Source organism: Pristiophorus japonicus, chromosome 9 (assembly GCF_044704955.1).
Source record: "Pristiophorus japonicus isolate sPriJap1 chromosome 9, sPriJap1.hap1, whole genome shotgun sequence".
Classification (NCBI taxonomy): domain Eukaryota; kingdom Metazoa; phylum Chordata; class Chondrichthyes; family Pristiophoridae; genus Pristiophorus; species Pristiophorus japonicus.
Window position 1 is genome coordinate 114,896,060 of NC_091985.1, and position 13,791 is coordinate 114,909,850.

Consider the following 13,791-nt stretch of genomic DNA (forward strand, 5'->3'; position numbering starts at 1 on the left):
TGCTGAAGCTCTAGAGGGCATCACAGCTGAAATGGTAGCAATAAGGACCGTAGCATTACAAAACCGAATGGCCCTCGATTACCTGTTGGCTGAGAAAGGGGGAACGTGTGCCCCGATAGGATCTGAATGTTGCACTTACATCCCCGATAATTCAGAAAACATAACCAATCTCATTGATCACATAAGAAGGGAGGTAAAGAAGTTATCCACCCCTGCAGGAGGAGTAGGCTGGTTTGATTGGCTGTTAGGTGGATCTTGGGGATCGTATCTAATACATGGAGCAATTATTCTCATCGTAATAATAATTACCTGTTGCTTGATTATTGGTTGCTTTAACCTTTGTTGTAAAGTCATGATGGCAAGGTTAGCAAACCCTCTTGTGGTCAAGGGCTCCCGGGTTATGATCCAACGAACTAAAGAACTACTCGACAATAACAACAATATGATTCAGGAAATAGAGTGTGAACGGATGAATGCGATACTCCTAGAATGATCCTAAGTGTTATCATGGAATGATAAAAGGGGGGAATGTGGATATGTGAAAATGTATAAGCAATAAAGACAGTGAAGTGAACTGGATATGTGAAAATGTATAAGCAATGGAAAATAACTAAGAGAATGTCAGATTGCAAATATTACAACATCAGCAAAATTAACAGACTTTCTCACGGTCTTAGTTACTAATCACGCCAGTATAATTGTAACATAATTGTAACATTTACAAGCAATGTGTGAGAAAGCTCCTTGTGAGAAACAGATGCTGTAATCACTTGCCCGTATTTAATTGGGCAAAGAAGGCCAGGTATCGGCTAATGAGTGGACAAAGGGAAGGAGGGATCACAAAGGATAGGGTGAACTAAATGTCTTTCAATTGTATTCTGTACTGAAATTGTATAAATGATGCGCCTCTATGTTGTCACAACACTTGACCGTAGGAAGTGGGTACGCTCTATCAAGAGAGTATTCCTTCTGTCTGATAAGTCTTGGCCGGTGAGACATAATATTAAAGACTGCTTTGTTATAAGCTCCTTTGGTGTTCGCCTCAGTGTATTCGCTGAAACAGATTGAAGGAAAAGAATCCAGAAATCAACAATATCAGATAATATTCTGCCTTCCTGTTTTTGCTATCAAAGTGGATAACCTCACATTTATTTACATTATACTGCATCTACCATGCATTTGCCCATTCACCTAACCTGTCCAAGTCACCCTGCAGCCTCTTAGCATTCTCCTCACAGCTCAAACTGCCACTCAGCTTAGTGTCATCTGCAAACTTGGAGATATTACATTCAATTCCTTTGCCTAAATCATTAATGTATATTGCGGTACCACACTAGTCACTACCTCCCATTCTGAAAAGGATCCGTTTATTCCTACTCTTTGCTTCCTGTCTGCCAACCAGTTCTCTATCCACGTCAATACATTACCCCTAATACCTTGCGCTTTGATTTTGCACACTAATCTCGTGTGTGGGACCTTGTCAAAACCCTTTTCAAAGTCCACATGCACCACATCCACTGGTTCTCCCTTGTCCACTCTACTTGTTACATCCTCAAAATATTCTAGAAGATTTGTCACGCATGATTTCCCTTTCTTAAATCCATGCTGACTTGCACCGATCCTGCCACTGCTTTCCAAATGCGTTGCTAGTTCATCTTTAATCATTGATTCCAACATTTTCCCCACTGTCAGGCTAACCGGTCTCTCTCTCTCCTTTTTTAAAAAGTGGGGTTTCATTAGCTACCCTCCAATCCATAGGAGCTGATCCAGAGTCTGTAGAATGTTGGAAAATTACCACCAATTCATCCACTATTTCTAGGGCCACTTCCTTAAGTACTCTGGGATGCAGACTATCAGGCCCTGGGGATTTATCGGCCTTCAATCCCATCAATTTCCCTAACACAATTTCTTCACTAATAAGGATTTCCTTCAGTTCTTCCTTTTCACTAGACCCTCGGTCCCCTAGTATTTCCGGAAGGTTATTTGTGTCTTCCTTACTGAAGGCAGAACTAAAGTATTTGTTCAATTGGTCTGCAATTTCTTTGTTCCCCATTATAAATTCACCTGATTCTGACTGCAAGGGGGCACAGCCTCAAAGTACAGGGGAGCCAATTTAAAACCGAGTTGAGAAGGAATTTCTTCTCCCAGAGGGTTGTGAATCTGTGGAATTCTCTGTCCAAGGAAGCAGTTGAGGCTAGCTCATTGAATGTATTCAAGTCACAGATAAGATAGATTTTTAACCAATAAGGGAATTAAGGGTTATGGGGAGCGGGCAGGTAAGTGGAGCCGAGTCCACGGCCAGATCAGCCATGATCTTGTTGAATGGCGGAGCAGGCTCGAGGGGCTAGATGGCCTACTCCTGTTCCTAATTCTTATGTTCTTATGTTCTTATGACCTACATTTGTCTTCTCTTCACATATCTATAGATGCTTTTGCAGTCAGTTTTTATGTTCCCCGCAAGCTTACTCTCATACTCTATTTTCCCTCTCCCAATTAAACCCTTTGTCTTCCTCAGCTGAATTCTAAATTTCTCCCAGTCCTCAGGTTTGCTGCTTTTTCTGGCCAATTTATATGCCTCTTCCTTGGATTTAACACTATCCCTAATTTCCCTTGTTAGCCACGGTTGAGCCACCTTCCCCGTCTTATTTTTACGTCAGGCAGGGATGTACAATTGTTGAAGTTCATCCATGTGATCTTTAAATGTCTGCCACTGCCTATCCACAGTCAACTCTTTAAGTATCATTCACCAGTCTATCCCAGCCAATTCACGTCTCATACCATTGAAGTTACCTTTCTTTAAGTTCAGGACCCTAGTCTCCGAATTAACTGTGTCAATCTCCATCGTAATGAAGAATTCTACCATATTATGGTCACTCTTCCCCAGGGGGCCTCGCACAACAAGATTGCTAATTAATCCTCTCTCGTTACACATCACCCAGTCTAGGATGGCCAGCTCTCTTGTTGGTTCCTCGACATATTGGTCCAGAAAACCATCCCTTATACACTCCAGGAAATCCTCCACCATCGTATTGGTACCAGTTTGGTTAGCCCAATCTATATGTAGATTAAAGTCACCCATGATAACTGCTGTACCTTTATTGTACGCATCCCTAATTTCCTGTTTGATGCTGTCCCCAACCTCACTACGACTGTTTGGTGGTCTGTACACAATTCCCACTAGCGTTTTCTGCCCTTTGGTGTTCCGCAGCTCTACCCATACAGATTCCACCTCATCCACGCTAATGTCCTTCATTAATATTGCATTAATCTCCTCTTTAACCAGCAACGCTGCTCCACCTCCTTTTCCTTTCTGTCTATCCTTCCTGAATATTGAGTTCCCAGCCTATGGGGGGGCGCGGGGGAGTGGAAGAGAGAGCGAGTAGGATATTCGGGTTTAATCAACGGATTGGGATGAGAAACCATGATTTCGGTCTAAAGGAAAGGATGGGATCACATTCTCCCCCTCCGCCCCCTAGATCTGGATCACATGTTCCCTCCCCACCCTCTTAGACCTGGATCTCACTTCTCCATCCCTTCTTGCTCCACCCACCACCCCCCCCTGCCCCCCCTCGCCCTTAGACCTGGATCACACTTCTTGTTCCACAACTGGCACAAATTGATACCAAACAGCCCTCTATACAGTGGGGCCTGGCTTGCCAGACTGGCCAGTCCTTATAACTACTTCATTCACCTGCTTTTTCATTTGGTCAGCCCTAAATTAGGGATGTAGCTACTATGCTGCTCCTCCGCCTGACCATAAAACTAGTTTTATGCTTCCTCATAGTGTTCTTTTAGTATCTTGGTGCATGACACTTCAACGATTGCCACCCACCTCCAGGTAGGCAAGGGCCAAATTTCTGTAAGAATCACTGTAAAGCCTTTGCAGTGACAGTAGTCGGCCTTCAATGAGGTGCAGGGAAACAATGCGATACTGAAGAGCTGCACAACCGTGCAAGTCAGTTGGTTGTTCTTTGCGTACCACACCTGAAACAAATAAACATTTGAACAGCCTGTTGCTTCCAGAAGGAATGTCCTGCACCTGATCCATGCATTCTGTCATGACATCATATTTACTCAAGCAACAGCTCAGATACACCCGTTCAGGGAAACGGTATTACTTACACAGAGCATACATTACTGGGTGGATTCCAGAGCAGCAGTGAGCAGAAGGAGCTGGTAGACAACTTTGAAGATACATCTGTGACATAAACAAGAGGCCTCAGCTAAGGATTCCAAGACCAAGATCTCAGGGGCCTAGGCTGTTAAAGATCAATGATTCAACAACAACTTGTATTTATATAGAGTATTTAACATAGTAAAACATCCCAAGGTGCTTCACAGGAGCATTATCAAACAAAATTTGACACCGAGCCACATAAGGAGATATTAGGGCAGTTGATTAAAAGCTTGGTCAAAGTGGTAGGTTTTAGGGAGCATCTTAAAGGAGGAAAGAGGGGTAGAGAGGTGGAGAGGTTTAGGGAGGGAATTCCAGAGCTTAGGACCCAGGCAGCTGAAGACATGGCCACCAATGGTGGTTCAATTAAAATTGGGAATGCTCAAGAGGCCAGAATTGGCAGAGCGTAGATATCCAGGGGGGAGGGGGGTGGGGGGGGGGGGGAAGTGGCTGTAGGGCTGGAGGAGATTAGAGATAGGAGGGAATTTTGGTCTCACATGCAAACAGTGGCGAGATAGTCTCTTCTCTCATGATGCTGATAATGGAACAATTGGAGGAGTCCAAAACCTGCATCTCCAATGTAATGAATGAGGAAGAGAAGGAGCAATGGAAGGAGGATGAGCAGTATTCATAAATATATATAACCCAAACAGCGCTTTCATATCTCTCAAGGAAGGTATTAAGTTTGTGAGTTAATGCTTTTTATTTCAGGCACGTTTTAGTTCTTTCATTTTACAGATGTTTTACTAATCAATCTTTCATTTATTTCAAGGAAAGCATTTTATTTCAGCAAGTTAATGCCTTTTCTTTCAAATCACAGATTTTTTATTTCTTTCATTTTACTGATTTTCACTTTCTTTCACAAAGTGTTTTATTTCAGCAAATTAATACTTTTTCTTTTTTCATTTTAGTTGATTTACTGCCTTTGATCATTTTTACAATTCTTCCAAAGAAATTTAATTATTTCAGTAAAATAATTCCTTGTTGTCATGGTTAGAACAAGGCCTTGTGCTCTGGAGTCCCGGATTTCTTTTTATGCGTTCACTGGATGTGAGCATTGCTGGCAAGGCCAACATTTAGAGATGCAGTTATTTGCACTGCAAAAATGCTCTGATTGGCTTTCCATTATCACATGACCTGATTGCTGATTGGTCCCCTTGGAGGATAAGCCACATCCAGAAGTTTATCCAGAATTGGAACTGCCCAGCCCAAGTTCTGAGTGACTTTGCAAAGTGTAATTCAAGCCATTCTGACTTCAAAACCCAGAGAGAATAGAGCTCCCCAGCCCAACAAAAGCCTCTCCAGCCCAAGTTCCTGAGCCCATCCCAGCCCAAGACATGCCTCACCAGCTGAAGTTCCTGACCCCATCTGAGCCAAAGTGCATGCCTCCCCCAACCGAAGTTCCTGACCTCCAACCCAAGTTTCTGACCCCAACCCAGCCCAAGTTCCTGACCTTACCCACCAACTCCCACTGCCCTGCCATAGATGGGGCATTGTGTGTGGGTCACAAATTGTTAACAGGTTTATTGGGTATGAAGTGAATAGTGTCGTGACTTCCGGATTTCATCCACTCCAATGATGTCCTTTATAGCACACGCACCGAACTTTCCAAGAAATGAGACGTGAATTGGCTAGTATAGGCTGGCGAATGATACTTAAAGGGTTGACGGCGGATAGGCAATGGCAAACATTTAAAGATCACATGGATGAACTTCAACAATTGTACATCCCTGTCTTGAGTAAAAATAAAAAGGGGAAAGTGGCTCAACCGTGGCTAACAAAGGAAATTAAGGGTAGTGTTAAACCCAAGGGAGGCATATAAATTGGCCAGAAAATGCAGCAAACCTGAGAACTGGAAGAAATTTAAAATTCAGCAGAGGAGGACAAAGGGTTTAATTAGGAGGGGGAAAATAGAGTATGAGAGGAAGCTTGCTGGGAACATAAAAACTTCTATAGATATGTGAAGAGAAAAACATTAGTGAAGACAAACGTAGGTCTCTTGCAGTCAGACTCAGGTGAAATTATAATGGGGAACAAAGAAATGGCAGACCAGTTGAACAAATACTTTGGTTCTATCTTCACAAAGAAAGACACAAATAACCTTCCAGAAATACCAGGGGACCGAGGGTCTAGTGAGAAGGAGGAACTGATGGAAATCTTTATTAGGTGGGAAATTGTGTTAGGGAAATTGATGGGATTGAAGGCCGATAAATCCCCAGGGCCTGATAGTCTGCATCCCAGACTACTTAAGGAAGTGGCCCTAGTAATAGTGGATGCATTGATGATCATTTTCCAACAGTCTATCGACTCTGGATCAGTCCCTATGGACTGGAGGGTAGCTAATGTAACACCACTTTTTAAAAATGGAGCGAGAGAGAAAATGGGTAATTATAGACCGGTTAGCCTGACATCAGTAGTGGGGAAAATGTTGGAATCAATGATTAAAGATGAAATAGCAGCGCATTTGGAAAACAGTGACAGGATCGGTCCAAGTCAGCATGGATTTATCAAAGGGAAATCATGCTTGACAAATCTTCTGGAATTTTTTGAGGATATAACTAGTAGAGTGGACAAGGGAGAACCAGTGGATGTGGTGTATTTGGACTTTCAAAAGGCTTTTGACAAGGTCCCACACAAGAGATTGGTGTGCAAAATTAAAGCACATGGTATTAGGGGTAATGTACTGACGTGGATAGAGAACTGGTTGGCAGACAGGAAGCAGAGAGTCGGGATAAACAGGTCCTTTTCAGAAGGGCAGTGACTAGTGGAGTGCCACAGAGCTCATTGCTGGGACCCCAGCTATTTACAATATACATTAATGATTTAGATGAAGGAATTGAGTGTAATATCTCCAAGTTTGCAGATGACACGAAGCTGGGTGGCGGTGTGAGCTGTGAGGAGGATGCTAAGAGGCTGCAGGGTGACTTGGACAGGTTAGGTGAGTGAGCAAATGCATGGCAGATGCAGTATAATGTGGATAAATGTGAGGTTATCCACTTTGGGGGCAAAAACACGAAGGCAGAATATTATCTGAATTGCGGCAGATTAGGAAAAGGGGAGGTGCAACGAGACCTGGGTGTCATGGTACATCATTCATTAAAAGTTGGCATGCAGGTACAGCAGGCGGTGAAGAAGGCAAATGGAATGTTGGCCTTCATAGCTAGGTGATTTGAGTATAAGAGCAGGGAGGTCTTACTGCAGTTGTATAGGGCCTTGGTGAGGCCTCAGCTGGAATACTGTGTTCAGTTTTGGTCTCCTAATCTGAGAAAGGACGTTCTTACTATTGAGGGAGTGTAGCGAAGGTTTACCAGACTGATTCCCGGGATGGCAGGACTGACATATGAGGACAGACTGGATCAACTGGGCTTGTATTCACTGGAGTTTAGAAGGATGAGACGGGGTCTCATAGAAGCATATAAAATTCTGACGGGACTGGACAGGTTAGATGCAGGAAGAATGTTCCCGATGTTGGGAAAGTCCAAAATCAGAGGACACAGTCTAAGGATAAGGGGTAAGCCATTTAGAACTGAGATGAGGAGAAACTTCTTCACTCAGAGAGTTGTTAACCTGTGGAATTCCCTACCGCAGAGAGTTGTTGATGCCAGTTCATTGGATATATTCAAGAATGAGTTAGATACGGCTAAAGGGATCAAGGGGTATGGAGAGAAAGCAGGAAAGGGGTACTGAGGTGAATCATCAACCATGATCTTATTGAATAGTGGTGCAGGCTCGAAGGGCCGAATGGCCTACTCCTGCATCTATTTTCTATGTTTCTATGTAAATAGGGTGTGGGTGTAAAGGGGGTGGGGTTGGAAGAACGTGATACGTCTTACCTGAGTTCCCTCTCTCCCCCAGTCTCTATCTCTCTCTCACCCCACGTGTCACTCTCTCTTACATCCCGCTCCCCGGGTCTCTCTCCCCTCCCTCCCCCACACCCCGCCATGTTTCTCTCTACCCCCCCCCCCACCCCCCGTGTCTCTCTCTGTCCAACCCCCTCACCCGTGTCTCTCCTACTCCCACCCCTTGTCTCCTTCCCCCATCCAGTGTTTCTCCCCCCCCTCGTGTCTCTCCCTCTCCCGCCCCCCCCCCCTCGTGTCTCTCCCGCCCCCCGCCCCCCCTCCCACCCCTTCCCCCATCGTGTCTTCCTCCCGGTGTTTTTTTCCCACCCTCCCCAATGTCTCTCTCTCTCTTCCCCCACCCGCCGTGTCTCTCTCTCTTCCCTCCCACCCCCATGTCTCTCCACACCCCCACCTCATGTCTCTCTCCACCCCCCTCCACCCAGTGTCCGTCTCTTTTCTGCCCCCATGTCCGTGTCTCTTTCCCACCGCCCCCTCCCCCACCCCCCACCGTGTCACTATCCCTCCCCCCCCACCCCTGCCGTGTCACTATCCCTCCCCCGCCCCCCCCCACCCCCGTGTCTCTATCCCACACCCACCCACCCTCTCTCTCTCTCTCTCTCTCTCTCTCTCTCTCTTCCCCCCTCCCCCCGCCGCCTCCCCGCATCTGTCTCTCTCTCCCCCCGCCTCCCCGCGTCTCTCTCTTCCCCCACCCACCCCCGCGTTTCTCTCAGCAGCGGACTCCACATGTGGTCCAACATTGCAAGGCCCCACTTCCAGTTGCGAGGAGTCTGCGCATGCTCAAGATGCGTCAGGGTGGAGTCCAGAGGACGCAGGCGCAGACAAAAAAAACTGTGCAAATAGTCACTCTGAACATGGATTGTCCATCTGCCCTTGAGCAACTGAGTGCCTTGTTTGCCACTTCAAAGGGCAGTTAAGAGTCAAACACATTGCTGTGGGTCTGGAGTTACATATAGGTCTGGGCGCTAGATTTCCTTTCCCAAAGGACATTAGTGAACCAAATGGGATTTTACAACAATCCGGTAGTTTCACTAGCTATTTTAAAATTCCAGGTTTATTTAATTGTATTTAAATTTGAACTCATGTCCCCGGATCATTAGTCCATGTCCCTGGATTACTAATCCAGTAAGATAACCACTACGCTACCCTACACTACGGATGTCTTCTTCTTAGGCAGTCCCTCGAATCGAGGATGACTTGCTTCCACACCAAAAAGGGATGAGTTCACAGGTGTTTCAATGAAGGACCTAATATTCCAGGTCCTGAACTGCATATTGAAGGATGGAAGATGCCTGTGCGTGGATTTTTTTTTAAACGTGTGGTGACCGTTGCACACCAGCCACCACACGGGCTTGAAAGAGCCAGGTCTTGGTCCAGTGGCAAGGATTAACCAAGACGACTGGAGAACAGCTCTGCTGCACGGACCTATGCGCACACATATCACAGTGTGGGCTGGCCCATGCTGCTCCTGGGCCCTCGGCTTTTCTGGGCCCCGAACAAACGCCTCATTAAATACCTAACTCTCCATTTTCAATTTAAGTAATACATTAAATACCGGACACTCCATTTTCAATTAAAGTAATACATTAGCATTATTTAATCTAGAAAGCATCACCAGCAGTATAATTACCGAAAAAGATGCTACATTTACTACACAATGGTAGATATTAGGAATTGAATCTAATTAAATTAACATTTTAAACACATAAGTGTGCTGTAATTTCAATTTTATTAACAATGAAATTCCCAAGTTACTACTGCATGTTTTTCAATTTTTAGCTTTCTTAACCTACATAAAACACAAGAACATAAGAAATAGGAACATATGGCCATATGGCCCCTCGCGCCTGCTCCGCCATTCAATAAGATCATGATTGATCTGATCATGGACTCAGCTCCACTACCCCGCCCGCTCCCCATAACCCTTTATCATTTAAGAAACTGTCTATTTCTGTCTTCAATTTATTCAATATCCCAGCATCCACAGCTCTCTGAGGCAGCGAATTCCACAGATTTTCAACCCTCGAAGAAGAAATTTCTCCTCGTCTCAGTTTTAAATGGGCGGCCCCTTATTCTAAGATCGTGCTTTCTAGTTCTAGTCTCCCCCGTCAGTGGAAACATCCTCTCTGTATCCACCTTGTCAAGCCCCCTCATAAGCTTATACGTTTCGATAAGATCACCTCTCATTCTTCTGAATTCCAATGAGTAGAGGTCCAACCTACTCAACCTTTCCTCATAAGTCAACCCCCTCATCCCCGGAATCAACCTAGTGAACCTTCTCTGAACAGCCTCCAAAGCAAGTATATCCTTCTAAAATATGGAAACCAAAACTGCATGCAGTATTCCAGGTGTGACCTTATATAGCTGTAACAAGACTTCCCTGCTTTTATACTCCATCCCCTTTGCAATAAAGGCAGAGATACCATTGGCCTTCCTGATCACTTGTGTACCTACATACTATCCTTTTGTGTTTCATGCACAAGTAATCCCAGGTCCTGCTGTACTGTGGCACTTTAATTTTTTCTGCCAAAGTGCAAGTTATTATTTGAATGGAGAAAGATTGCAAAGAGCATGACCTCACGCTTTCCGACATTATACTCTATCTGCCAAATTTTTGCCCACTCACTTAGCCTGTCTATGTCTTTTTGCAGATTTTTTGTGTCACACATTGCTTTTCCTCCCATTTTTGTATCGTCAGCAAATTTGGCTACGTTACTCTCAGTCCCTGCTTCCAAGTCATTAATACAGATTGTAAATAGTTGGGGTTCCAGCATCGATCCCTGCGGCACCCCACTAGTTACTGGTTGACAAACAGTGAATGAACCATTTATCCCGACTCTCTGTTCTCTATTAGTTAGCCAATCCTCTATCCGTGCTAATATATTACCCCCCAACCCCTTTTATCCTGTGCAGTAACTTTTTATGTGGCACCTTGTCAATGCCTTCTGGAAGTCCAAATACAGCACATCCACTGGTTCCCCTTTATCCACCCACCCCTGCCCCTGCACAACTAAAACTACAATTGTTGAATTTTTCTCTGTAGCTTATCCAAATTTTACCCTGCTTTAAAACATTTTAAAGGAAGACACTCTGAACTCAGTTGATCATGTGAAGGTATTTCATTCATGAACCAATACAGATCAATGTGCCACAAATCAAAATGACCACAGCAGAACTCAAAAACAGCATCAGTTCAAGTTCAGAGTTTTCTTCTCCAGTTTAATTATTTTAAAATGAGTAGCAAAAAGTCACAATTGCCAAAATGATAAACATGTTGAATCTAAACAATCAATATATAAACAAATGAAATTATTTGACAATGTGCTTAAAATTGCATTGATTACTGCCTATGTCAAGTTATAAAGCAAGAGGTCCTTTTAAAAAAACGGAAACATTAGTTTTGTACAAGGCTGACTCTCCAGTTTCCAAGGAGGACTGTCAAAGTTTTCCTATTTAATCAAAGTGAACAGAAACAATGGTACAGGCCGTAACCAACCTTGAGTTGTCAATTTGGTCAGCACTCTGTAAAACCGAATCTCAGTCCTTAGTCTTTGATAGCCAGGTGATATTTTATGCTGTAATATTTGATTTATTATGGAATAGAGTATCCATTGTAGATGTTTAGGATAAATTATTTCCTCTCAATTCAGTAGTTCCTCAATATAACACTCCTGAAAAGGCACCAACCCCCAAGGTAATGTGAAAGAACTAGGGATACATCGCCAATAAAGAATTCATTAAATATTGAATATTTTCCATGTGACTTCTAAAACCTATACTCATCAATCATCATAGGCAGTCCCTCAGAATCGAGAAAGAATTGCTTTCACTCCTGAAGTGAGTTCTTTGGTGGCTGAACAGTCCAATACGAGAGCCACAGATGTTGTCACAGGTGGACAGATAGTCGTTGAGGGAAGGGGTGGATGGGACTGGTTCACCGCACGCTCTTTCCGCTGTCTGCGCTTGATTTCTGCATGCTCTTGGCGTTGAGACTCGAGGTGCCCAGCGCCCTCTCGGATGCACTTCCTCCACGTGGTGCGGTCTTGGGCCAGGGACTCCCAGGTGTCAGTGGGGATGTTGCACTTTATCAGGGAGGCTTTGAGAGTGTCCTTGTAGCGTTTCCGCTGCCCACCTTTGGCTCGTTTACCATGAAGGAGCTCAGAGTAGAGCACTTGCTTTGGGAGTCTCGTGTCTGGCATGCAGACTATGTGGCCTGCCCAGCGGAGTTGATCGAGTGTGATCAGTGCTTCAATGCTGTGGATGTTAGCCTGAGTGAGGACGCTGATGTTAGTGCGCCTGTCCTCCCAGGGGATTGGTAGGATCTTGCGGAGACATCTTTGGTGATATTTCTCCAGCAACTTGAAGTGTCTACTGTACAGGGTCCATGTCTCTGAGCCATACAGGAGGGCAGGTATTACTACAGCCCTGTAGACCATGAGCTTGGTGGTAGTTTGGAGGGCCTGGTCTTCAAACACTCTTTTCCTCATGCGACTGAAGGCTGCACTGGCACACTGGAGGTGGTGTTGGATCTTGTCGTCGATGATAGGAGGCTCCCAAGATATGGGAAGTGGTCCACGGTGTCCAGGGCCGTGCGTGGATCGTGATGACTGGGGGGGGGCGGGTAGTGCTCTGCTAAAAACCTAAAGAATCCTATACTGTTGCCAGACATGTTTGCCAATTACAATTCAGTATTACAACTCTCTCTTACTGTGGACATACTATGTTTTACTTTGATTGATCATATGTGACTGATTTCTATAGTACCTGTGTCATAGGTCTCAAAACTTGCATTCTATAACCATTACATTTTCTACTGCAATATGTTTGAGAACACCCATGGAAAAATAAATTGATACCACTAATATCCTTCCTCACTACGAATGTAGTATAAAGATAGATAGCACAGCTAAAATCTGGTAGAACAGACTTGGGAGACCACGGAGGTCATTATGCTCGTTCTGTACTCGAGAGTGCTGCCAATGAAGTCATGACATATTACACTGAATTACATAGAGTATACAGTACAGAAACAGGGCATTCGGCCCAACTGATCAATGCCGGTGTTTATGCTCCACACAAGCCTCTTCGTCTAATCCTATCAGCATGACCTTCCTTAATTTTAGAGACAACAGCACACCGTACGTTAGATGGCAGAGGCTTCAGCTGCTTCGACCGGATTCTCTGGAATTCCCCCACCGCTCTAAAAACCTCAAAACATATTTGCGACAAAGGTATCCTGTTCTAACTCTCCTGTTCCAACTCTCATATTCTGGCTCGCATCCACTTCTGTATCCCTTTTATCTGATATATTTTTGCACATCCCCGTAGCAACAATTTTAATTTAAATAACCACCGTGGAATATTTTTCTACCGTATGAATGAAAATGGTAGTGGTGGGATATCCCCAAGTTTAAAAAGTGCTGACTGCCCAGACATATTGAAACATTAGCCCTGAAGAGCGTGAACCGTGCCGCAGTGCCCACTCACCTATTTTGATTCTTCTTTCTGAAAATAAACCCTTGCTCGCCGGGGCCATCGAGCGCATGCGCACAGCGCAGCCGCTGCCGAGTTCGGGCGTTCAAAACAGCGCGCTTGAGGTGCGTCTGACATCATCGCGCTTCACACACTCGTCGACATTCGGGGCTCACCGAGGCAACAGATCAAATCGCTAAACGGCGGAATGCTGCAAACAAATAGCGGAAAAAATGAGCAGCGCGAGCTACCTATTATAATAAGTTTTTTTACGTGGGTAAAAAATGG

General features: G+C 44.6%; 1 long non-coding RNA gene across 1 annotated transcript; it reads right to left on the reverse strand.

Annotated features, from left to right (window-relative positions):
• Window positions 1–738: 738 nt before the first annotated feature.
• LOC139272663 (uncharacterized) lies at window positions 739–13,563 on the reverse strand. The gene is made up of 3 exons (XR_011594931.1): window positions 13,519–13,563; window positions 3,833–3,984; window positions 739–1,054 (listed from the first exon to the last, which is right to left on the reverse strand). It is a non-coding gene; the product is annotated as an uncharacterized lncRNA (long non-coding RNA).
• Between the last annotated feature and the right edge of the window lie 228 nt (window positions 13,564–13,791).